The following is a 24,017-nucleotide window of genomic DNA, read 5'->3' on the forward strand; positions in this document are numbered from 1 at the left end:
TGCTATCCCGGCCCCCCTTCGCCATCCCCAAGGAGCCCTGATTAGCACTTCATTTGACAAACAGGAAGTTGAGAAGAAAAGCATCACTTTTAGAATTCAGGCCTCAGAATGGGCTGAAGAAAGAGGAAACCTACACGCTTTCCTAATTGCTCATTAGGACAAGCAATCTTTGTGGTTTCTTCCCCCCGTGTCGTCTTTTGCGGGAGATGTCGCCATTGTGCGCCGGACAGCTACAGGGGAGGACAAATGAACTAATTGATTTGAAGTTAGGTTGCCATGAATTGGGCAGATCCTTTTGGAGGAGTGATTAATAATTCCTACTCCTTGGCCCAGTGAGCCTCAATAGGGGCCTTTTTCATGTAAAACGGGGCCATTGCGGTCTCTCTGCAGCATTGTGAGGCGAGGCGGGGGGGGGGGCAAGCTGCTCAGGGTTGGGTTCCAAGGAGGGGCAGCACCTGACATTAGAGTTTTTTGGTTTGGGCTTTTTTATGGGGGGGGGGGAGAGATTTGTTCACACAGGGTTTCACTACTACAGCATTCCAGGGCAACTTGTGAAACTGCTGCAATGTTTTTTTTATGGCTTGCCGGTTCTCCAGTAAAAAACAACAACAACAACCTGGCGCTCTTCAGAGATTGAAGGGTTAGATTCCAAAAGGGATTGTATTTTTATCTGTTTTTTAACGGAGCTTCGATTGAAGCTAGGCTGTTCCTTTTCTCCATTTGGGTCGCAGCTGGTTTGGCAGCTCAGATGCAGCATTCCATAAGAAACAACACGGTCAATATGGATTGTAGCTGATATGGCGCATGGACATGTGCTTCGCAAACCGGTGGTGGAAACACCTTGGGTGCAGGGCAAGTGGGAGTGTATACCCAGAGCCAGATATTATGCAGTGCCTCTGAAGACGGTTCAAAAACTAGTGCAGAATTCAGCGGCCAGGTTGCTCACCAGAGGAAGACGGTCTGGACATATTACACTGACCCTGGTCTGACTGCGCTGGCTTCTGTTTCAAGGCTCAATTCAAAGTGCTGGTTTTGACCTATAAAGCCTTAAAGGACTCACGACCACAATACCTCTTTCCATATGAACCTACCTGGACCCTGAGATCATCTTCTGAGGCCCTTCTTCATGTGCCTCCTCCTTGAGAGGTCCGGAGGGTGACAACACGAGAATGGGGCCTTCTCTGCAGTGGCTCCCCGCCTGTGGAATGCTCTCCCCAGGGAAGTTTGCCTGGCACCTTCATTATACACCTTTAGGCGCCAGGCAAAATCATTCCTTTTTAACCAGGCCTTTGGTTGACCTGATGAACATCATATACCCTTTAAAATGTGATTCTTTGGGGGGTGGGTATTGGGTTATTGTTCTTATTTTGATATTGTATATTGTGATCTTTTTTTCTGAGTTGGGTATAGGGCGGAATATAAATTCAATTAATAATAATATTTATACCCCATCCATCTGGCTGGGTTTCCCCAGTCACTCTGGGCAGCTTTCAACAAAATATTAAAATACAATACTCTGTCAAACATTAAAAGCTTCCATAAACAGGGCTGCCTTCAGATGTCTTCTAAAAGTCTGATAGTTATTTTTCTCTTTGACATCTCTTTGACATCTGGTGGGAGGGCGTTCCACATGGTGGGTGCCACTACCGAGAAGGCCCTCTGCCTCGTTCCCTGTAACTTGGCTTCTCGCAGTGAGGGAACCGCCAGAAGGCCCTTGGCGCTGGATCTCAGTGTCCGGGCAGAACGATGGGAGTGGAGATGCTCCTTCAGGTATACAGTACCAAGGCTGTTTAGGGCTTTAAAGATCAGCACCAACACTTTGAATTGTGCCTGGAAACATATTGGGAGCCAATGTAGGTCTTTCAAGACCAGTGTTATGTGGTCTCGGCGGCCGCTCCCAGTCACCAGTCTAGCTGCCGCATACTGGATTAGTTGTAGTTTCCGAGTCACCTTCAAAGGTAGCCCCACGTAGAGCGCATTGCAGTAGTCCAAGCAAGAGACTTGGAGGTTATCATTGCAGAGGGAGGGATTGTTTCTTCTTTATAAACCACACAAAAAGCACGAGGGAGAGGGGGAAAGCTCCTTTCAAATCCCCATATGATCTCACTCACTAGCATTGGGAGCCAGTGTGGTGTAGCGGTTAAGAGCAGTAGATTCGTAATCTGGGGAACCGGGTTCGCATCTCCGCTCCTCCACATGCAGCTGCTGGGTGGCATTGAGCTAGTCACACTTCTCTGAAGTCTCTCAGCCCCACTCACCTCACAGAGTGTTTGTTGTGGGGGAAGAAGGGAAAGGAGAATGTTAGCCGCTTTGAGACTCCTTCGGGTAGTGATAAAGCGGGATATCAAAATCCAAACTCTTCTTCTTCTTCTTCTTATGTAGTTGATAAAAAGCATGGACATCATAGTGGAACCATGTGAATCATAGGAGAAGCATTACAGCGGTACCTCGGGTTACATACGCTTCAGGTTACATATGCTTCAGGTTACAGACTCCACTAACCCAGAAATAGTACCTCAGGTTAAGAACTTTGCTTTAGGATGAGAACGGAAATTGCGCGGCGGCAGCGGGAGACCCCATTAGCTAAAGTGATGCTTCAGGTTAAGAACAGTTTTAGGTTAAGAACAGACCTCCAGAACGAATTAAGTACTTAACCTGAGGTACCACTGTATTACACTGAGCAGTAGTCTCCCCAAGCACTACCACCTGTAATTGGCAGTCCTTTGTGTAGGAACTGAACCAGAGCAGCATGGTGCCCCCATTTCCCATCTGAGGGGGGCGTCTCTGAAGAAGGCTATTGCAGCCGATGGTATCTAGGACAGCTCCTGGTTTTTCGCCCCACGTGAGTCATCTGTGAGGGCAACCAGGGCAGCTTCCATGATGGATTTGGGCCTGAAGCTTGCTTGAAATGCATCGTACTGCAAACACCTCACTCTGGTAGGGAAGATTGGCAACCAACATACCTTCCAGTTTCAATGACAGCTTTTTCAGTAATCCTCTTCCGGGGCTTGTAAGCTGCATGAGCGGCTCAGAACGCCTTTTGCCAGGTGAAGCGGCTGTACCAGATGCAATACCTCCTGGTGAGAGATTGCCTGGCACCAGCTGGCAAATCCCTGGTAACCTTCGGGGTTGACTACTCACAGTGTTTTATGCTCTTGACAACTGTTGAGGATCACCTAAGTGCAGCAGCCCAGCCAGCTAGTAGAAACCATATAGCTGTTTAAAAATCCTAACTGGTTTTTGGTCCATTTCTGAGCACAATTCAGATGAAACACCAGTACAGTGGTGCCCCGCAAGACGAATGCCTCGCAAGACGGAAAACCCGCTAGACGAAAGGGTATTCCGTTTTGGAGGTGCTTCGCAAAACAAATTTCCCATGGGCTTGCTTCGCAAGACGAAAATGTCTTGCGAGTTCCTGCGGGGTTTTTTCCCTCCCCCCCCCCTTTTTCTAAGCCGCTAAGCCGCTAAGCCGCTTATCAGCTGATCCGCTAAGCCGCTTATCAGCTATCCGCTAAGCCGCTAAGCCGCTTATCAGCTGATCCGCTAAGCCGCTAATAGCGCTAATCCGCTAAGCCGCTAATGGGCTTGCTTCGCAAGACGAAAAAACCGCAAGACGAAGAGACTCGCGGAACGGATTCTTTTCGTCTTGCGAGGCACCACTGTACACAGAAAAACAACCAATGGACTTTCAGAAAACATCTGAAGGCAACCCTGTTGTGGCAATCACACAGGCTCCCCGGACGTTTGACGGTCTGTTGATCCCTGTGCCACCACTGTGATTGCTTTCTTCGCTGCCACCAACCCGTTTCTCTCGGGTACACACGGAGTCCAGACAGTTGTTAACATTAACAAATAATCAAGTTTATTTTATAGGCGTGAACTAGTTTATGGTTTCAGTTAATTTTTCTTGGCAGTTTCTTAATCTTAGTTTCATTACTGACCTATACGTTCCTAACAACTTCAAACTGATTATTCAAACTACCTATCTGACTCCACCTAACAGTTCCTCTCACTCTCTCACCACACAACTCGACCAACCCACAGACTTATCTTCCCTCTCCCTTCTTCAACCCCCAACTCTCAACTGACTTCCACACAACTCCAACTCTAACTCTAACTCCTCCCCTTGGGTTCCCACTGGCCAATCACTTCACACTCATTTAACCCTTTCCTTATGACCCATCTAGGAGGCAAACGCCACACCTGTTCAGGGAATTTTTTTAAAGGTTGATGTTTTACTGTGTTTTTACTATTTTGATGGGAGCTGCCCAGAGTGGCTGGGGCAATTCAGCAACATATTATTATTAATATTCTTTACTTGCTTTTGGTTTGGGCTGATGGCTACATCTGCATCAGGCTGCCTGTGTGCTGCAATAATCATTAGAAGCCCCCCTTCAGGCATACCCCGCCTTAGAAGTGACTTCTTCTTCTTTGGAGGTCACTGGCCCCCTGCTGGAAATGTTTGCTGACCCCTGCTCTAGAGCAGCAGAAAAAAGCTGGCCCCGTCTTTCATGTGACAGCCCTTCAGATATTTGAAGATGGCTCTCATATCTCCTCTCAGTCTTCTCTTTTCCAGGCTAAACATACCCAACTCCCTCAACTGTTCCTCATGAAGCTTGCTTGAGACCTTGGATCATCTCAGTCACCCTCCTCTGCACATGTTCCAGTTTGCCAATATCCTTCTTAAATTGTGGCACCAAGAACTGGACACAGTATTCCAGGTGTGGTCTGACTAAGGCAGAATTGAGAAGTATTCCTACTTCCCTTAATCTGGACCCTAGACTTCTGTTGATGCAGCCTAGAATAACATTAGCCTTTTTTGCTGCTGCTTTTTCTTCTTTCTTTGGCGATCACTCGTAGCCGAGTAAGATTGTCTTCCATAAACATGGTTTTAACAATGAGTCCGTAAGTGACTGTGGAGGCCAATTCTGGATCCACACATCCTTCCACAGTGGGGACATTGGTTTCCGGGCAGGAACTGATCACGGTGTGGATTTGCCAAGCGTGCCTCCCTCTTAGCACGTTTCTCCCTTACGTCCTGAGTTCGAGTAAAGGCTGTTCTCCAATTGGAGCGCTTGCAGGCCAGTGTTTCCCACTTGTCGTTTATACTACTTTTTTTTTTTAGATTAGCCTTGAGAGAGTCTTTAAACCTCTTTTGTTGACCACCAGCATTACGCTTTCCATTTTTAAGTTTGGAATAGAGTAGTTTGGAAGCTTTGGAAGATGATCATCAGGCATCCACACAACATGACCAGTCCAACAAAGTTGATGTTGAAGAATCATTGCTTCAACACTGGTGATCTTTGCTTCTTAGTTAGTTTGCCTGTCTTCCCAAGTGATGTGTAAAATTTTTCGGAGAACACCGTTGATGGAATCTTTTGAGGAGTTGGAGATGGCGTTCATAGGTGGTCCACGTTTCACAAGCATACAGTAAGGTTGGTAGTACAATAGTTTTGTAAACAAGCATTTTGGTTTTGCTGCGTTGGGGTGATGACTGGGGAAAAAGCAACGTGAGCCTTTCCCCCAAGAAAGCTTAATTGGCACCAATCCTGTGGTCATTTAGGCACCAGCCAAAAGGTTTTTTAATTTTCTATTTCTTTTGCTGTTTCATTTGATATTTTTTTTCTAGCACAGTGCTCTGTTTGTTATTATTCTCAGTGCTAGCTGTTCTGAGAATATTTCGCACCAAAGAGAGGCATCTAAATTCATTAAACAGGCAGAATAAAACAAAACAATGGCCGTCAAAATTAGTGTCGCTAGCACTTGGAAGCATCCTGTCAATTTTAGTGGCTATTTCTGTGAGGTAATTTACTGCTTAAAATCTCAGAAGTGAAGTGCAAACTGGGATACAGGAGATGTGCTTGAGCAACTAGAATAATTTACTAGTACCCCAAAATAAAGAATCACTTGGTTTATAACGATGGAAGTATATTAGTCTTTTTCTCAGTTTCTCAGTTCTCCAGTCCTAAGTTCAATTCAGTTCACTTCTGTATCAGCTTGTGATAAAGGTGTTTTTTTTAATTATTAAAAAATCTACACAAAATGTATGCATTTTCATGCACTTTTCTCTTAATATCCACATTTTTGTGAGTCATTTCCTGTAATATAACACATTCCCCAGTTCTTTCAAAACAATGCATATTGTTGCGCAGACTTTCCTCTGCTAGATGCATTTTTAGGATTGTAAACCGCGTTGCAAAATTCAGAGAAATGCTAGTTTTGAAGGATAGTTGCATTTAAGTTTGTGTATTGGATGGGAAAAGGGTGAATTAGGTGGGTTTGAATGTGAACCAAAGAGAATTTCTCCCCCTCACTAACACAGAGCAGCATAATGGCATAGCAGGAGCTATATCCTAAGGAGTCCTTGTATTCAATTCAGTTCAGCTGTAAACTCACTGGATGGAGTTAGGCAAGCCCACTGTGTCTCGAGACTTGCTCCTCTTCACCTGCAATATGGGGGAGTAAATTAGTGCCATCCAGAGCTATAGGGATTGCTGAGGTGAGGCATGTGAGATGTTCTTAGCCCATAGGAAAGGCCATCTATAATTATTGTCATTGTAGACCTGTTGATGGCATTTTACCATTGTACTGTGGAGAGTGTATTAACTTATGGTCTGTGTGTGTGGTTTGGGAGTTGCATGGTCAGGGGAAAAAACAATGCTGTCCAGGGTTGTAAAGACTGCAGAGAGAATAATTGGGTGCTCTCTTCCCACCTTGGATCAAATCTATGCTGCCAGGTGCCATAAGAAAGCTGCAGATATAGAGCAGGCTAGTGCACACCCCAGAAATGATCTCTTTCAGCTTCTGCCTTCTGGAAGAAGGTACAGGGTTATAAAGACTAGCCGCCTGAGAAACAGTTTCTACCCAAATGTGATTTTGGTTTTAAACGCAGTGTAAGGTAGTCTCTATGGGAGTATATTGTATTTAAAAATGGGGTATCAGAGTTTTTAGGGGGCTAGCCAGGCTGGGATAGCAGGCTTGTTGGGTTTTGAATGTTTTATGTAGATTTTTCAATTCCGTTGTTCTGTATGGGACAATGGCAATAAAGGTTATCTTTTTGTATTGTAGAATACACTGATAGATGTGAAAACACTTTTAGTGCATACACATACCAGATCGTTGAGCTTGTATGTGCTCCTGAAAGGGGGGGGGTCTTCTTTTAACAGAAATGAATTTACACCTGAATAGAAAACAATGTAAGAATAAAGGTGAGGGGGGAGACATCCCCTCTTCCGAACGAAGCAGTGTCGCTGCTGCGTACTTGAGACAGACACTTTAGCAATCGCTGCAGGATATAAGATGCTGTTTCTTACCAAAGCTGCCTCCTCTTCATTCATTTGAGATACATTCCATTCTTTTTGTTTGCTTTCCATATCCTCACCTTCATTAATCATTCTCTCCCCCACCACAATGCCCTGAGCCACTATTCAGACCTGCGAGTTAAAAAATTGCACCAGCCAATTCTAATTACTTCGGGAGAAGGAGGAGAAGAAGAAAAGTTTGATTCGCTTTATTCTTTTGCTCCCTCTCTACAATAGTCCAGCGCCATTATGGAAAGAATCTAATTAAGCTAATTACTCTCATTGGCTTGTTTAATCAACGGCTTGGTTTAATTGGGCCTTGCTAATGTGAGACTCTGTCGTACATGGTATGTAATGTGAGAACCAGGAGACCTTGTTGCTCCAACGGTTTATAGAAGCAGGCTGCATTCTTAGTCTAACAAGTGAATTTTAATAAATGGTTGCCTCAGCCTCATTCAAGAGCCCAACAGAAGACTGGGGGGGGGGCAGTGGGTTTATTGATAATGCAAATAGAGGAAATTCCATGCATGGCATTTCTGGTAGGATGTGAGAGAGGCACAAAATCCTTCATCTCATCCAAGCCTCGGGCAACGTTGTAAATCCCATCTCTTATCCATTTACTGTCCCTTATGAGTGACCTGCCCCTGCTCAACTCCTCAAAGGAATTGAGGGGATGCTCATCAAATTTGTAGATGACACCAAAGGATAACTAATACTTAGAATAAAGAATCAGGGTTCAAGATGAACTTAACAGATTGGAGAATCATAGAATCATAGAGTTGGAAGAGACCACAAGGGCCATCGAGTCCAACCCCCTAGAAGAACTAGGCCAAAACTAACAACATGAATTTCAATAAGGACTCCAAATGTAAGGTTCAGCACTTAGGCAAGAAGAATCAGCTGCACCAATATAAGATGGGGGACACCCAGTTGCCAGTAGTACATAGGGAAGTTTTTCACAAGCTGAACAAAATTTTTACACATCACTTGGGAAGACAGGCGAACTAATGCCAGTGTACTGGAAGAAGCAAAGATCACCAGTGTCGAAGCGATGATTCTTCAACATCAACTTCGTTGGATTGGTCATGTTGTGCAGATGCCTGATAACCATCTTCCAAAGCAACCACTCTATTCCGAACTTAAAAATGGAAAGCGTAGATGGTATTTAACAGCTGAAAGAATAGCAAAAATGAATAAAAAATGTAGCAATGTCTGCTGGCGATGCAACACTGGAAAAGGTACTATGATGCATATATGGTGGAATTGTTTAAACATCAAACAATTTTGGGAAACAATATATAACGAAATGAAAAAAATGTTCAGATATGCATTTAGGAAAACACCAGAAGGTTTTCTATTGGGAACAGTACCAGGAAGTCTAAAGGAAGAAGACATGACATTATATTTATACGCAACAGTAGCCGCAAGGCTTTTGATTGCGAAAAATTGGAAAAGTAGTATTATACCGACAAAAACAGTGTGGCTTGCCAAATTATTGGAGTATTACAATATATCCAAAACAATGGGAGACATTGGAAGAATCTCAAAAGAGAAGATAGACAGGGACTGGAAGGTGTTTAAAGGATACTTGCAAAACCATATTGAAAAATCAGGACTCCTATTAGAATAAACAAGTTCTGTTTTAAATACTGATATACTAAATAAGATGGATAACAATGTGTAGCAGAAAAAGAAGCATGAAATTAGGTTAAAGGTGTGTGGAAGAAAGTAATGGAAGTGGAAAGAAATTGCAGTTGAGTAGATTGGAAGTCTAACACAAAGGTGGGGTGAGGGGTGAGGGATGGTGGTGGGAAAAGGAATTATCTGTGGGGTTGAGTGTAGGTATGTTTGAACATCTTTAAGGATTGTATGAAATGTATGTTTGTATGCTTGTATATTCGCAATATGTGTGTATTAATGCTGAATTATTTTAATAATAAAAACTCCCCCCCCCAAAAAAAATGGAAAGTGTAATGCTGGTAGTCAACAAAAGAGGTTTAAAGACTGTCTCAAGGCAAATCTAAAAAATGTAGTATAAACACCAACAATTGGGAAACACTTGCCTGTGAGCGCTCCAATTGGAGAACAGCCTTTACCAAAGGTGTCCTGGGGCTTTGAAGACACTCGAACTCAGGACGCAAGGGAGAAACGTGCTAGGAGGAAGGCAAGGCTCATTTGCCCACAACCCATTTCCCTGGATTTCTGATTGGCTGTGTCTGTGCACTGAGGTTCTCATCCACAAATGCGCAAACGATTACCAGCTATCTACTGGTAAATTGCTGCTAGGCCAATGGTTGCTTGTAATCAATCACCCACTATAACTGTTTGACTCATTCCCAACATACACTTTCGAGGTGAGTTTCATCTCAAGATCATACAAGGAAATTGCTCTTAACTTGACAAAAGTATTTTACCTTAGGGTAAGCAGGATATAATTAAAATTATCTGGCAGGTACCTGAGCTTAAAAGCATCTCAGTGTAGGGTAAGCACCTCAGAGGGCAAGTTTATACTCTGCCTTCATGCTCAGGTTTTGACTATGGAATCAAACTTGCCCTTGGCGCTCTCACAGCCCACGCTGAGAGTGATCACATCTGCTGATGTGCAGCTGAAGAGGCTGAGTGGAAAGATGGGAAATAGGCCATGCGGGTACTCCTTGCGTGTCAAAGTTTCTCCTTCAGGCATGGGTGGCAGTAGCACTGCTTTTAAGACCAGAAATACACGTCTCCCTTCCAAATAAATCTAAATGTCTCTTTAACTCCCTTTCGAAGCAAGAGGAATATGAAATGTTTCTACTGAACAAGAACTAGCCTTGGGAAAATACCTCCCAAATGTCTTCTGATTAAAAATGATTTTCGTATTAATCAGTCAAAAGATCCATGTTTGCATCTGGCACCAAAGGAAGAAGTTTATAGAGACCGAAAATCGTACCTCAGTGGCTTATTCTCAGGCTCAGCAGGTCAAAACTCACGGCTGTTGAAGTTCCTTCCAGACGTCGAAGAAAGCCATAAAACACATTTTTAAGCACAGAAGCAGCTCTTGCCTAATGTGAGCTGATATAATTGTTGTTGTTAACCATCTCAAGGTGATTTACGCGTAAGGTGATTAAAACCGGTTTGAAAAACCAAAACAGCAGATAAACAATACTAAAACTCTAGCAAAGTAGACACTCGGGGTAAAGACCTGTTTATCCAGCTGGGAGAGCCTGTCAGCAGGGGCGTAGGAAGGGGTGGGGATGGGGGGTGGGGTGGCCTGCCCCACCCTAGGTGTCACGCTGACAGGGGGTGACAAAATGGTGGGCAGCACTCGTCACCGCGGGACCTGCAGTGCGCATGAGCCATGTGTCGTGGCGCCCGCAGGCTCCACTATCAGCCCACTGCTCCCCCCCCCAGCTGTAGGGTAGCTGATGCCCCTCTCTTTGGGGGCCAGGCGCCCCATGCTGTATGGGCAACGCGCCCCCATCTTGTCCCTTTGGGCACCACACTCCCCATGGCATGTGACGCCCATAGGGACAGCATGGGATGACACGGAGTGGGGCACGCAGCATCCATAGGGACGGAACGCACCACGGTGCCCATAGGGATGGGCCGTGCTGTGGCACCCATGGGGACGGCATGGGAGGCTGAGCGCCCCGTTCCATCCCTATGGGCACCGTGTGCCTCGCCCTACTGCTATGGGACCTTGGGTCAGATCCAGCCGTCTGGCTCTGTGCATCTTTTGACTAGCTGCCCCCCAGCCCATTCCTGCCCTCCCCTGTCCCTAAAAGGAGGGCCACCATGGCATTTGCCCACTCATGATGGAAATGTCGTACTGGGGGGGAGAGAAAGGGTTAATAGGCTGACCAATAAGAAAGCCCAGGGGCGGAGCCTAAGAAAGCCCAGGGGCGGAGCCTAAGAAAGCCCAGGGGCGGAGCCTAAGAAAGCCCAGGGGCGGAGCCTAACTGTGCTTAAGGCTCAATGCAGGGCTTTGGGCAGTTAGTTCGGTTGGTTTCTTGTGGGTGGGAGGCAGAGTGATTTAGAGACAGAGAGAGTGAATCGGATTACAGTGTTTCAAAGTATTTAAAACTTGTTTGCGTTCACAATAAACTGGAATCTTTGTTAGTACGTTGCAACCTGACTGAGTCTGAATATATTACTGGGGAAACCTGGTTGGTGGCCGTGGAAGAGATAAGCCGCGGTGGCGCATGGTCAATAGTCCATGGAACGACCGGGGGCTCTGTGCAAACGCCACAGCCACTTGCTCACCTGACGCCACGGGCTGCTCCGGGCCTTGCAGGGAGGCCACCCTGTTGCTGTGGCCCATCAGGAGTCTTAAGCACCTGAACCTAGAAGAGACGAGCAGAGAGAGCGACTCAGAAGCCGGCAGCCCCAATTGTTGGGGGGTGTTTGTGTGTGAGGAGGGGCGTCTGGCCCAATTCCTTCCATCTCTCTGCGGTTCAGTGACCTGAAAGGGCCTCACCAGAGCTGGAAAGAGGCAGCCCAGAGCATGAAGGGCTGGCAGAGAGAGAAAGGAAGCCCCAAGTGCTCTGGGTTCAAGAGCTCCAGACCAGAGGAAAGAGAAGCATGGCCAGCTGTTAAAGGGCTGCTCTGCCTCGCCTTCTCAGGACAGCCCTGACCCCTAGGAGGGTCCTCCAAGCCTCAAGGTGTCCCAGAAGAGGAGAAGAACATGAGGAAGCAGGTGGAGTCTTCCTTGGAGCCACAGAGACCCCCAGGAAGGGGGAGAATGCCGAGGTCGTGGGGCAGCTGGAGAGATGCAAAATGGAGCCAGGCAGAGGTGTAGCAGTTGGAGGGCTGGACTAGCAGGACCTATGAGAGCAGGGTTCGAATCCCCACTCAGCCATGAAGCTCCCTGGTGGACCTTGGGCCAGCCTAGCCTACTTTGCAGGGCTGCTGTGAAGACAACAGTTGGTTGCCGGGAGAACCATGAAGGCCACTTTGAGCTCCTGGGAGGAAAGTGGGCTTGGAATGTCCTAGTAAATGTAAATGATGAGAGGGGAGAGAAAAGGGAAAGAGTGTGGAGGAGCTGAGCTCTCTGGAGAAGACTAGCCGGGTTGATTTCCAGAGAGCCAAGGCTGTGCAGGGGACCCCAGGACTCACACCCTGCCGCCAGGAGACCAAGAGAAAGCAGGGGGATGCTATTTACAGTCTGCACATTTTGTTCACGAAAAATTCCTACCCTCCTCTCTAAACTAGCTAACTATCTAAAATGCCCACCCAAGCCTAACTCTGACCCCAACCCTGCCCTAAGCCTAAGCCTAACCCCTGCCCTAACCCTACACTTACCCCTAACTACTCCTCTATGCACAAAATATATACAAAATATGCATACATGTACACCAAATAAAAATGTAAAATAAAAAATATGAATATAAAGAACCAAAAAGTAAAATAAAAAAGTAAAATAAGTGTTAAAATAAAAAGTCAAATAAATCAAATAAAAATAAATGAAATCAAATGAATCAAATAAAAGTAATAAATCAAATAACAATCAAATGAACACCTCTCCTTATCATCTCCAACCACCACCTCTCTCTACTACTCAACTCGCCTCACTACTAACCCACAAGGGCCTCCTGCAAGTCAGTGGCTTTTAAGGGAGAAGCAAGAGATGTCACAAAGGAGGGCAGGTCCTTGTCACCGTGGCAACCCCCCACCTGGCCCCTCCTGAGAGGTGATGCTCCACTGTCAGAACTGGGAGACACCTGCTGTTCCGCCTGCAGCTGGGCTGCATCTTCTCTCAACAGATTCATGTCGGCATTTCACATCCTTCTTCCTGCAGCCCCATTTCCCCACATCCCCACATCCTTCAAGGCAGGCCAGAGGTCTCCATAGCGCAGGACTGGACCATCTGCTTTGCATGCAGGTCTTCTGTCCTGGGTGGCATCTCTTGGGGGGGGGAGGCTGGGAATGTCCCCCCCCCATCCAAAACCCCAGAGAGTTGTTGCTACTCAGTACAAGCTAGTTGAAGAAGGATATTGAGCAGTTGGAAGGTAAGCAGAGGAGGGCGACCAGGATGATGAAGGGTCTGGAAACCAAGCCTGATGAGGAACGGTTGAGGCAGTTGGAAACCAAGCCTGATGAGGAACGGTTGAGGCAGTTGGAAACCAAGCCTGATGAGGAATGGTTGAGGCAGTTGGAAACCAAGCCTGATGAGGAACGGTTGAGGCAGTTGGAAACCAAGCCTGATGAGGAACGGTTGAGGCAGTCGGAAACCAAGCCTGATGAGGAACGGTTGAGGCAGTCGGAAACCAAGCCTGATGAGGAACGGTTGAGGCAGTCGGAAACCAAGCCTGATGAGGAACGGTTGAGGCTGTCGGAAACCAAGCCTGATGAGGAACAGTTGAGGCAGTTGGGTATCTTTAGCCTGGAGAAGAGGAGACTGAGAGGAGAGAGGAGAGCCATCTTCCAATATCTGAGGGCTGCAAGAGGGAGCAAGCTTGTTTTCTGCTGCTCCAGAGGGGAGGGCAGGAGAGGAGATTCAGACTAAACATTCGGAAGAACTTTCCGATGGTAAGACTCTCTAGAATGGTGGTGGACTCTCCTTCTTGGAGGCTTTTGAGCAGAGGTTGGATGCCAATCTGCGAGGGAATCAGCCGCAATTTGGGGAGCGCATAGCATTGGCCTACTTTACAGGGTTGTTGTAACCACACAAGGCTGCTGAGTGTCCAAAAGTGCCTGAGCCTTCAAAATGTTGAGCCTTCCATTTCATTGTGGGGAACAGCTGCAGCACATCAGGAGGCGTCCCTCAACATCCGTTTCTTCTCTCTCCTGCAGCCAAAGGGGCCGGGCTGGATTACCAAATAGGCAGAGTAGGCACCGGCCTATGGGCCCCACACTCTTTAGGGGTCCCACAACAATGGATCAAAATAATATTGATTTGATCTTGAAAGAAAACAACAACCAACCTTTCTTAGTTCAAATTTATTCCAGCGTACGCACAAGGCCTGCCCCCCGCCCAGATTTTGACCGCCAAGGGGCCTTCACAGGGTTTAATCCAGCACTGCCCCTTGAACGGCCCAGTATACCTGAAGGAGCATCTCCACCCTCATCGTTCTGCCAGGTCCAGCTCCAAGGGCCTTCTGGTGGTTCCCTCATTGCAAGAAATGAGCTTACTGGGAACCAGGCAGAGGGCCTTCTCGGTGGTGGCGCCCGCCCTGTGGAACGCCCTCCAGTCAGATGTCAAGGAAATAAACCACTATCTGACTTTTAGAAGACACCTGAAGGCAGAGGTGTAGGAAGGGAGGTGTGGGCTGCCCTGGGTGTCATCACTGAGGGGGTGACAAAATGGCAAAAATATGTGTTTTTAAAATAAAGAAAAAATTTCCAAGGTAAGGGACGCTGCGCCACGCCACTCCTGCCTGGGCAGCTGCCTCAGAGCGACTGAAGGAGACGCTGGTGGTGGAGCTGCTGCTATTGCAGGAGGAGGAGGGAAAAGAAGAGGAGGGGGGGCGAAAGGAGGCGGGGCTGTGGCGCACTGCATGCCTGCCTCTCCTCAAGCTCCTGCTCTGGGCTTGGCTGGTGCGAAGGGAGAACTTATAAAGGGGGCTGCCGGCGGGGAGTGCCGCCTACGCAAAGAGCGCCAGTGACACGCAGGGGGCGGGGAGGCCAGGCCGCTGAGAGGCTCCGGGTGGCGTAACCCGTGTGCGAGGGGGGCGTGTGTGGGAAGCTGGAAGGAAGCACCCCCAGCTGGAAGCACCCATAGACATTTCAGTTGCCGCACAACTTGGGTGGGGAAAGGGCAAGATGAAATAATATTGTGCCTTTCAGAAGTTTGTACATAGCACCAGCAAAGGTGCAAGATCTTGCTGGTGGGTAAAGATGTATTGGAACAGGGGTCAGCAAACTTTCAGCAGGGGGGCGGTCCATTATCCCTCAGACCTTATGGGGGGCCGTACTATATTTTGAAAAAATATATATGAACGAATTCCTATGCCCCACAAATAACCCAGAGATGCATTTTAAATAAAAGGGCACATTCTACTCATGTAAAAACACACTGATTCCTGGACCATCCGCAGGCTGGATTTAGAAGGCGATTGGGCAAGATCCAGCCCTGGGGCCTTAGTTTGCCTACTCATGTATTGGAAGCTATATACTTGAGGGTTTCCTATAGGCATCAATATTGTGTTTCTCCATATAATTCTACTCTGTAAAAGTTTCTGCTTACAGCAGCTACTACTATGCTATAAGATCCACTGTGATATCATATATGGTATGTACAGTTGTTGATGGTTTTTATATTATTTTTGCTGTAAAAATGTGTGAGATTACAATATTGTATTTATTTGCATTACCTAGAGTTTGTACTACTGATGAAGCCCAAGACGGTGAAACAAGGCTAATATTCCGGAAATCTTTGTCTTAGACTCTGTGAAAGGATTCTGTGGAACTGCAACAACCTTTTGTGTGGATTGTTGGACTCTATGAACAGACAGGTGGAATAGACACTTTCACATATATGGACCTTATTCATAAACTGATTAGAGAATGAACTGATCCACTGGGTCTTCTACTTTTTTTCATTGAACTTTATGAGCTACTTCTGTTGAAATCTACAATTCAATATAATGAATAGTATATATTATTTGTTCAAACGTACAGCCGGTTACGTCTTGTGTGTTTATTGAATATGCTTCACGTAACCAGAGGTTTGTTGTTGTTTTGAGGGTTTTCTATAGGCATCTAGCTGGCGACTGTGAGAACAGGATTCCGTCCTAGATGGGATTCAGCAGGGCTCTTCTCAGCGGTATAGTTAGCCGCTCGGGTGCCGGGTGCGGAATGCGTGTCCTGCAGCCAGGGTTGGGGCGAGCCACCCATGGGGTTGGGGCACACTGCGTGGAGCCTCTCCGCCACCTCCCCTCAGCCGTAGGGCGGCTGAGGGAGACGTGGAGAGCAGGCGCAAGCCCCACGCTGCCATTTCAGGCAGCACGGAGCCTGCAGGCCCCGTAGCGACCATGTCACTCCCAGGAGAGACGCATGGCTCGGGCACGCTGCAGGCCCCACGGTAACTGCCGGCCCCCACTGTGTGGCGCCCAGTGCCAACAGAGAGTCCAAGTTCTGCATCACCCTGTGACAGAAAGTTCATTTTAAAAAATACTACTGGGCTCCATATTTTATTAATACATATCAAACACATGTGGAGATTCATGAAATTTGACTTTAAACGTCTCCCACAATTTCTCCAGCCGTTCTTATTTGGAAAGGGTTTTTTGTTTGTATTGCATTTGTATTGCATTTTTTATATTCTACTTTGCTTTTGTTGTTGTTTAGTCGTGTCCGACTCTTCGTGACCCCGTGGACCAGAGCACGCCAGGCACTCCTGTCTTCCACTGCCTCCCGCAGTTTGGTCAGACTCATGCTGGTAGCTTTGAGAACACTGTCCAACCATCTCGTCCTCTGTCGTCCCCTTCTTCTTGTGCCCTCCATCTTTCCCAACATCAGGGTCTTTTCCAGGGAGTCTTCTCTTCTCATGAGGTGGCCAAAGTATTGGAGCCTCAGCTTCACGATCTGTCCTTCCAGTGAGCACTCAGGGCTGATTTCCTTAAGAATGGATAGGTTTGATCTTCTTGCAGTTGCTTTAATGACTCTTTATTCTCCCTTATGTTTTATTGTTGAAGGTGTACTTTTAAACAGCTTCTATGTAATAAGCCCTGAGAGAGTTTGATTCAAAAAGGCAACCTATAAATATATATTTATATGAAAACCAAAGCCATCTCAAAGCACTACCTTTTAGTATTTTGCAAACAAATCAGTGGTGGCAAATGTGCTGCATCTTTCTTCCCTTGTTGTCATTTCCACCACCCTCAAACTTGCAGGGGGCAATGTGGTGAAGCTGCCGAAAGCTCGTTTTACAACTTTGGTTTTTCCAGGATTCCACAGTGCACAGGGAGGGAACCTCCTTGAGGACCTCATGTGTTGGAGTTTGACCGAAAGGGGGTTAGGAGAGGGTAGCTGTACTGCACTCATCCCCAATGCCTCACCTCTCAGGAAGTTTCAGAATACAAAAAGGTGTCCACGGAATACAGTTCCACGAGTTATAAGCTCAATCGTGGCAAGTTGCCGCTTGGCAAATGGTTATCTCTATTAATCTCCTGAAAGGTGCCAAGCATGTTTATAAAAGACATTTCATCCATAATTTAAGCAGCTCTGGAGGGCTCTCCGCCTTTGTGTGCAAAAGCAAAGTGGCCATTTAATTTCAACCAGCAAAGTCTTCTCGTTTGTGGTTTTGTCAGTTTGGGCTGACAGATATCTATAGCAAACTATTAACGTATATAAACATGTCCGATATTAAACAAACACACTTTGAAGGAGAACAGGCAACTGGGAAGGCTTGTGCTACAGCAAAAAGTCACTGTAATTGGAAGGACCGAGTTGAGGCCTCAAGGGCTTTTGCTTAGCAGATAGATACCTCTTTCTGTCACACCATTGCCAGCTGTTAATATAACACTATATTCCCAGTTACACTCCCATAATGTCTGCACCCCCAGATGATGATGATGATGATGATGATGATGATGATGATGATTTATTTGTTTATTGTTTATACCCCCCCATATGGCTGGGCTTCCCCTGCCACTCTGGGCGGCTTCCAAAAAAATATTAAAATACTGTAATCCATCAAACATTTAAAGCTTCCCTAAACATGGCTGCCTTTAGATGTCTTCTAAAAGTTTGGTAGTTATTTTTCTCTTTGACATCTGGTGGGAGGGCGTTCCACAGGGCAGGCGCCACTACCGAGAAGGCCCTCTGCCTGGTACCCTGTAACTTGGCTTCTCGCAGGGTTCTCACAGGGCAGGCGCCACTACCGAGAAGGCCCTCTGCCTGGTTCCCTGTAGCTTTGCTCCTCTCAGTGAGGGAACTGCCAGAAGGCCCTTGGCGCTGGACCTCAGTGTCTGGGCTGAACGATGGGGGTGGAGACACTCCTTCAGATATACTGGACCGAGGCCTTTTATTTTTTTTTAATATAAATATTTATTAAAGTTTTTGAATATGAATGCACAAATAATAAACAATCTTACTTCTGTCACAAACATAGTTTCATCACTTCTTTGGACTCCCTCGCATCTCCCGCTCCCATTTACATCGTTAAAAGATTTTTCCAAACAAATTATCAACTTGTTTACAATCTCGTGTCCACTCATTCAAATATAATCTAGCACTTCTTCCAAAAAATTTTATATTTTCTTTAGTCTCACTTATCATCAAATTTAAATCTAATTTAGTGGTGGCCAATTTTTTATAATCTAGCATCCTTCTTAACATTCAACCAATTTACAATGTTTTTGTAAATACGTCTTAAATTTCTTCCAGTCTTCCTCAATCCTCTCTTCTCCCAGGTCTCGGATTCTGCCAGTCATCTCGGCCAGTTGCATATAGTCCATCAGCTGCATCTGCCACTCTTCCAGTGTGGGTAGATCTTGAGTTTTCCAGTTTTTTGCGATGAGTATCCTTGCTGCCGTTGTTGCATACATAAAAAATGTTCGGTCCTTCTTTAGCACCTTCTGGCCGACAATACCCAGAAGGAAGGCCTCTGGTTTCTTAGTGAAGGTATACTTAAATACCTTTTTCAGCTCATTATATATCATTTCCCAGAAGGCCTTCACCTTAGGGCATGTCCACCAGAGGTGAAAGAATGTTCCTTCATTTTTTTTACATTTCCAACATTTATTATCAGACGAATGGTATATTTTGGCAAGTTTAACTGGGGTCATGTACCATCTATATATCATTTTCATTACATTTTCCTTCAGAGCATTACATGTGGTGAAGTTCAGCCCAGTGGTCCACAACCTTTCCCAATGCTCAAACATAATGTTATGCCCAATGTCCTGCGCCCACTTTATCATAGCCGATTTAACCATTTCGTCTTGTGTATTCCATTTTAACAGCAAGTTATACATTCTAGATAGTACCTTAGTCTTTGGTTCTAACAATTCTGTTTCTAACTTCGATTTCTCCACCTGGAACCCTAACTTTTTGTCTGGACCGAGGCCTTTTAGGGCTTTGAAGCCAACACTTTGAATTGTGCTCAGAGCCAATGTAGGTCTTTCAAGAAACACAGAGATTCAAGTGCCAACTCCCTCTGCACTTTTATTTTGTTCTTATACAACAACCCTATTCAAGACAACCAACTGAAAAAATCTACACTCCTGCATGTGAGTCCCTATGGCAGGGGTCAGCAAACTTTTTTAGCAGGCGGCCGGTCCACTGTCCCTCAGACCTTGAGGGGGGGGACCGGACTATATTTTGAAGAAAAAAAAATTGAACAAATTCCTATGCCCCACAAATAACCCAGAGATGCATTTTAAATAAAAGCACACATTCTACTCATGTAAAAACACCAGGGAGGCCCCACAAATAACCCAGAGATGCATTTTAAATAAAAGGACACATTCTACTCATGTAAAAACACCAGGGAGGCCCCACAAATAACCCAGAGATGCATTTTAAATAAAAGGACACATTCTACTCATGTAAAAACACCAGGGAGCCCCACAAATAACCCAGAGATGCATTTTAAATAAAAGGACACATTCTACTCATGTAAAAACACCAGGGAGGCCCCACAAATAACCCAGAGATGCATTTTAAATAAAAGGACACATTCTACTCATGTAAAAACACGCTGATTCCCGGACTGTCCACAGGCCGGATTCAGAAGGCGGTTGGACCAGATCCGGCCCCCGGGCCTTAGTTTGCCTACCCATGCCATATGGCTTCCAGGAAGGTGGATAGACACCTTCAGACAGAGAGCTGGGGGTCTCAGTGAGCCCACATGCCAGGGAAAGTCCCCTGTGACCAGGTAGTTCGAGCCCAGAAGCATCTTCTGGACCACAGAGATGTTCTTCTGGGCATAGAGGCGGGGGCCTTCCAGTTGGGGAAAAAGCATCAGGCAGAGCACGTCAGTGCAGACAGAAGAACTGGCAGCACTCCGGGTTGGTCAGGGTGAGGGCACAGAGGCACACCTTGGCCATCAACACTCCTGTTCGTCGAGCAGGTAGACCAGGAGGATGAATGAGCTCAGGTCATGCTGATGAACCATGTAGTGCCAAGTCCAGGTGGCACGAGGTGTTGCAGATGGAGAGGCAAGTGAGTTGTTGCTGCCAGGGTCAGGCATGGTTCAGATTTTTATTTTGCACTGGACAGCTCCCGGCCTAGGCATTGTGCCTGGGGAGCTGTCCAGCGTCTAGGCACCTGCATTCAGGGTTGCCAGTGATGTCCTTCCACCCCCATCCACCCTGTGCCCCCAAATCCTTGCCCTAGCCACCTGAGGGGATCCCCTGTTTTCCTCTCATCTGCTAACCCAGCCTCTCCAACCCAAGGTGGAAGCTGTGCAGCTTTATAACGGAGTTGCCCTGTGCCAGCTGTGGGGGGGGTGGCTCATCCACTCTGGGAATTGTCATGGAGCCCAAGAAGCGAGTGCTCTCTTTCCGCACCCCCCACCCCTAGAGCTAACAGGTAGGTAGTGTGGTGGTGGTTTTTAAAAAATATTTTTTATTAATTTTCCATTTACCGCCTCTCCTGGTATGCCCCACAGAGGACCTTAAGGTCCACAAATGACAACACTTTGCAGGCCCCAAGTTGCAAGGTGGTTAGATTGGTATCAGCTAGGACCAGGGCCTTTTCAGTACTGGCCCCGACTTGGTGGAACGCTCTGTCACAAGAGACCAGGGCCCTGCGGGACTTGACATCTTTCTGCAGGGCCTGCAAGACAGAGCTGTTCCACCAGGCCTTTGGTTTGGACTCAGTCTGACCCTTATGTTTCCCTCCGCTTATGGTTTTGTTCTGTGGGCTACTTTTAAAATGAGGCTGCATTTAAAATGGCATTTTAACCTGTATTTTAAATTGGTTTTTTTCCTTTTCCTATTATGTGTTTACTGTAATTTTACTGGTGTTAGCTGCCCTGAGCCTGGCTCTGGCCGGGGAGTGCGGGGTATAAATAAAATTTACTATTATTATTATATACAGGGTAAGTCCTTTAAAGCCTTCCGGGTCAGCGCCATCAGCTAATGGCGGATTCCCTTTGATCTGGAGGGGACCAGTTCTGTGGGAATCGGGTCTGTACCGCTACGGCGAAGCGGGGACCCTACAGGAATCGCAGGCGGTGAAGCCTGTGAATGTGGGGCTCGGCGGGCACCTTTTGCGCCCCCCCAACTCGCAAGGAAACCCTTTTACGGGCTTCGGAGCAGAGCGGGGGTGAGCGGCGCGGTGCTGTGAGTCAATTGCTTCTTTCACGGAGCTTTCATAACTAACCTTTATATCGCAGCATTTTATATATATTTTCCAGCTCTAATATAACTAATTGCAAAATACCTCACAGTTTAAATAAATATAGAAAGGTAAAAAATAATAATCTCATTACACATCTTCAGATAACCCTACTGATGTTGTTAATTGCTTACAATGCTCTTTCTAGTATTGTATAAATTTACTCCAATCTTTTTTGAATACTTGACCGTGCTGGTTTTGGGTTTCCCCCCTCAGCTTTGCCAGTTCCGCAAAGTCCATCATTTTCATCTGCCGCTCTTCTTTCGTTGATACTTCTTGTTGTTTCCATTTGGGGGCTAAAGGAGTGCTTGCTGCTGTTGTTGCATACATGAACAGTCTTTTATCTTTTGGGGGGTATCTCTTCACCTACTATACCCAGTAAAAAGGCTTCTGGTTTTTTAACAAAAGTGCTTTTAAACATTTCCTTTAATTCAGATAGGTAGTGTGGTTGTGCCCAGTTGGCACTTGTCCACTTGTCTGGCTCAATGTGTTCCTCCCCTCCCCCTTGTATGTCTCTTGCAGGCACCCTGGGATACAAAGTCCTCTATTGGCTGGGGACCTGATGACACCCATGCCAGCAGAGGCATCATTTGGGGTGCTGCGGGTGAAAGACCTACATTGGCTCCCAGTACATTTCTGAGCACAATTCAAAGTGTTGGTGCTGACCTTTAAAGCCTTAAACGGCCTCGGCCCAGTATACCTGAAGGAGCGTCTCCACACCCATCGTTCAGCTCTGAGGGCCTTCTGGCGGTTCCCTCACTGAGAGAAGCAAAGCTACAGGGAACCAGGCAGAGGGCCTTCTCGGTGGTGGCACCCGCCCTGTGGAACGCCCTCCCACCAGATGTCAAAGAGAAAAACAACTACCAGCCCTGTTTAGGGATGTTTTTAATGTGTGAAATTTTAATGTATTTTTTATTTTAGATAACCCAAAAGACCTTGTGGAAGACTCCTTCTTATATAATAACTAATCATTTCCTGTATACATGAGATAATTCCCACGCTGCTTCCCTGAAACTTTCCGTTTTCTCACATTTCTCAGATGAATCTTTCTTTCCAATGAAGACTGGAGCTGGAAATTTTGGGACTTTCTTTTGAGGGGTAAGAAATATCCCCAGACCTATTTTTTGTGGAGGGAGGCGAGTAGTACAGTGGTACCTTGGTTTGCATATGTCTTGGTTTGCATACATTTTGGATTACAAACACATCAAACCCGGAAGTGCGTTTCCCAGTTTGCAACCTTTTTTTGGATCACAAGCCATTTTTTTTGGATTACAGATAAAAAAAAATTGGAGGCCCCATTGGCGAAAGCGCGCCTTGGGTTACAACCTGTTTTGGTTTACAAACAGACCTCCGGAACGGATTATGGTTGTAAAGCAAGGTACCACTATACTAACAAACAACTTGCCAAAATGGACCAATATAGGCCTTGCATTTTAGATTGACACTTTTTGGGAACATGCTGTACAAAACTCAAAAGTATGAAACAGAGAGCGGTGATCATGATGTTGTTGTTGTTTAGTCGTTTAGTCATGTCCGACTCTTCGTGACCCCATGGACCAGAGCACGCCAGGCACTCCTGTCTTCCACTGCCTCCCACAGCTTGGTCAAACTCATGCTGGTAGCTTCGAGAACACTATCCAACCATCTCGTCCTCTGTCGTCCCCTTCTCCTTGTGCCCTCCATCTTTCCCAACATCAGGGTCTTTTCCAGGGAGTCTTCTCTTCTCATGAGGTGGCCAAAGTATTGGAGCCTCAGCTTCAGGATCTGTCCTTCCAGTGAGCACTCAGGGCTGATTTCCTTCAGAATGGATAGGTTGGATCTTCTTGCAGTCCATGGGACTCTCAAGAGTCTCCTCCAACACCATAATTCAAAAATGTCAATTCTTCGGTGATCAGCCTTCTTGATGGTCCAGCTCTCACTTCCATTCATCACTACTGGGAAAACCATAGCTTTTACTATACGGACCTTTGTTGGCAAGGTGATGTCTCTGCTTTTTATGATGCTGTCTAGGTTTGTCATTGCTTTTCTCCCAAGAAACAGGCGTCTTTTAATTTCGTGGCTGCTGTCACCATCTGCAGTGATTATGGAGCCCAAGAAAGTAAAATCTCTCATTGCCTCCATTTCTTCCCCTTCTGTTTGCCAGGAGGTGATGGGCCCAGTGGCCATGATCTTTGGGTTTTTTTGATGTTGAGCTTCAGACCATATTTTGCGCTCTCCTCTTTCGCCCTCATTAAAAGGTTCTTTAATTCCTCCTCACTTTCTGCCATCAAGGTTGTGTCATCTGCATATCTGAGGTTGTTGATATTTCTTCCGGCAATCTTTCATCCCACCCAGCCTTTCGCATGATGAATTCTGCATATAAGTTAAATAAGCAGGGAGACATGCCAACTCCCCAGTTTGAAACAAAGGAACTTCAGCCTCCTTTGAGGCACCACCTGTGCTGTTCCAGGT

General features: G+C 46.3%; 1 long non-coding RNA gene across 1 annotated transcript; it reads left to right on the forward strand.

The window, feature by feature from the left end:
* Positions 1-12,769: 12,769 nt before the first annotated feature.
* LOC309343214 lies at positions 12,770-15,896 on the forward strand. Its single transcript, XR_014157192.1, has 2 exons — positions 12,770-13,288; positions 15,599-15,896. It is a non-coding gene; the product is annotated as an uncharacterized lncRNA (long non-coding RNA).
* The last annotated feature ends 8,121 nt before the right edge of the window (positions 15,897-24,017 follow it).

This window comes from Podarcis erhardii (assembly GCF_964252035.2).
Source record: "Podarcis erhardii genome assembly, chromosome: 5".
In the NCBI taxonomy this organism is placed as follows: domain Eukaryota; kingdom Metazoa; phylum Chordata; class Lepidosauria; order Squamata; family Lacertidae; genus Podarcis; species Podarcis erhardii.